The sequence below is a fragment of the Oncorhynchus clarkii genome, chromosome 1 (genome assembly GCF_045791955.1).
Source record: "Oncorhynchus clarkii lewisi isolate Uvic-CL-2024 chromosome 1, UVic_Ocla_1.0, whole genome shotgun sequence".
Lineage (NCBI taxonomy): Eukaryota > Metazoa > Chordata > Actinopteri > Salmoniformes > Salmonidae > Oncorhynchus > Oncorhynchus clarkii.
The window spans coordinates 5,362,944-5,365,864 of record NC_092147.1 but is presented as its reverse complement, the minus strand read 5'-3'; positions in this window follow the sequence as shown (position 1 = coordinate 5,365,864).

Sequence of the window (2,921 nt, the reverse complement as noted above, 5' to 3'; positions counted from 1 at the left end):
TTGGTTGTCACAGCACCGTACTCTCCCAGAGTGGGGACTGTATCTTTGAGGCTTAGTGTGACAAGACCTGGACAATGACACAGTGAGACAACGACTTCAACCATGAACAGCATCATGATCCTCTCTCTCCTCTCCCGAGTTGTTTTGTGTGTATGTGTGTGTTTGTTTGTTGGTGTGTGTGTGTGTGTGTCCCTGTTTGTGCCAATGGCCATATACGTGTGTGTGTGTGTGTGTGTGTGTGCGTGTGCGTGCGCGTGCGCGTGCGCGTGCGTGTGCGTGTGTGTGAAATTAGTGCTGTGAATATGGAATTCTGTTTGGTTAATTTAGCGAGTGGCCTCGTCCTTCAGATCTGATTTGTACAAGCCAGGCTTTTAGGAAGTCCCTTAGCTCATCCAACTCATGACATTAAGCACCCATGGAACTTTGTGCCCAATGACAGCTAAAACGACTTCCAGACAGTGCGGCACTAACATGCTCAGTTTGAGCTGCGCAAATGACCCGCTGGGTACAAACTGGTTGAATCAATGTAATTTGTCAACGTGATGGTGTGTGGAAAATATATTGGATTTGAATAAACAAAACTGCTGTTTTGACAGTGAAATTTCAACCACGGGATTAGGTCACAACGGTAACCAATTTTCAACATAGTTAAATCTTGTATAAAATGCGTTAAATGTGTACCTTTGAAACAACACCAGATATTCAAACGTTATCTACAATATCAGAAGAACAAAAAAAAAAAAAAACGATATGCTTGGCAGCACCTCCTACTGGACAGTTGCTCTATCTACAGCATCTACATCTACTCCATTTGGTTCTTCCATCCAGGGTATTATCCAAGCCCAGCTGACAGTAGCTTTGATATTTGTCACTGACTACTATCATTGTGCTATTGTGAGAATGATTATTGTGATATCTCTTAATTAATAACTTAATAGATTCACTGTGTCAAAGTCTGTTCAAAGGGTAGGTTTCAGAAAGGAAATGAAACGTGACCATACTGATATATAATCAAAACAATATAGGCCTTATGCGTATAATTTGCGAAGTCATCAACAGCTTTTGTTTCAATTCAACCAAGGGTTTAACTACAAATAAACAATACATATAGGCCCAGGGTGTCAACCTTTGGTTTATTTCAATTGTAATTTTCAAGTTTATAATTCGTATTTGGATTCACGTCTCCATCTCAACCACAAGTCCACGTTATTGAATAGGTCTACATCAAACTTTATTCAAACTTTATTTAAACTTTATTCAAACTTTATTTAAACTTTATTCAAACTTTATTTAAACTTTATTCAAACTTTATTCAAACTTTATTTAAACTTTATTTAAACTTTATTCAAACTTTATTCAAACTTTATTCAAACTTTATTTAAACTTTATTTAAACTTTATTCAAACTTTATTTAAACTTTATTTAAAGTGCATTTTTCATTTGATTTGATTTTGTTCTGTTCTTTAACTTAGAGTTTTGGTTTAGATGGAAACGTGAATCCAACATACTGCATCAATTATTAATTTGTAGACATACTGGATGTTGAATTTGTGTTTTGTTATCAACGCAACTATATATCAACATTTGAAATGAGTTTCATCTTTGACACTTTGACTCAGTCTTGCTTTAATTCCAGTCAGTCTACAAATAAATAATTGATTTGTTGGATTCACGTTTCCATCTGAACCAATAATCTATGTTAAAGAATAGACCAAAATCAAATCAAATGAAAAATGCACTTTAAATAAAGTTGAAATAAAGTTGAAATAAAGTTTGAATAAAGTTTAAATAAAGTTTGATATAATCTGATTTAGATGTAACTATCCAAGCTGAAGATACATCTCCGTCAAATGCTGGTATTTGGTTGCCTTGACAACCAAGCATAATTAAATATAACTTTTGCAATACAGTAGCCTATTATCTTGTCGACAATTTAACAAATTATATGTTGGCATCACCTAAACTTCATCTAAACCAAAAATACAAGTTAAAGAATAGGATTAAGACAGTGGCTCAGATAAAACTATCCAAGCTTTAGATGCAGCACATAGTCCTTTAAAATGTTGATATTTGGTTGTGTTGCCAACCAAACCCAATTCCATATTACTTCTGTTATACATAAATAGGCTAAAGTTAAAGCTATCTTACAAGACTAATGTAACCATATTTATTCAACCTTAAAATGAGTAACACATCCATGGTCACATTGAGGTTATAGTGTACATGTACTTTTATATATTCATAGAAAGTGTTCCTGTTCAAGATAGCATGTAAAGGTCGCAGGTCTGTGGAGATCATGACAATTGCGATAATAGTCTGTGTAGAATTTTACAATCCAGGTTTATTCAAGTCCTTTGTCTGTGCTATTAGATGACGCACAATGATAACACATTAAGTTGTTGTATAAACACAAAATATCTGACATCATAGTCCCATTTGAACTGTTGTGCTTTTTAAAATACTTCAAAGTACAGTGGTAATACATTTAGATGAGATCTAAAACAACAAATCTGACGTTGTTTTTTTTCCCATTGGTATTTAGTTGCGCTTTAAGATAGGTGTGTGTCTCTCTGTCAACAACAGCTGGTGTGTGGCACTTCTCTAATGTTGAGGAAGTCTCTAATGTTGAGGAAGTCAGAAGATTTGATTCCTGCTTACAAGCAAAACTCAAACAGGAAGTGCCAGCTCCGATGAAGCGAATGCTAAGCTACAGGACTGTTTTGCTAGCACAGACTGGGATATGTTCCGGGAATCATCCAATAACATTGAGGAGTTTACCACATAAGTCACTGGCTTCATTGATAAGTGCATCGACGACATCGTCCCCACAGTGAGCGTGCGTACATATTACAACCAGAAGCCATGGATTACAGACAACATCTGCACTGAACTAAAAGATCGAGCTGCCTCTTTCAAGGAAC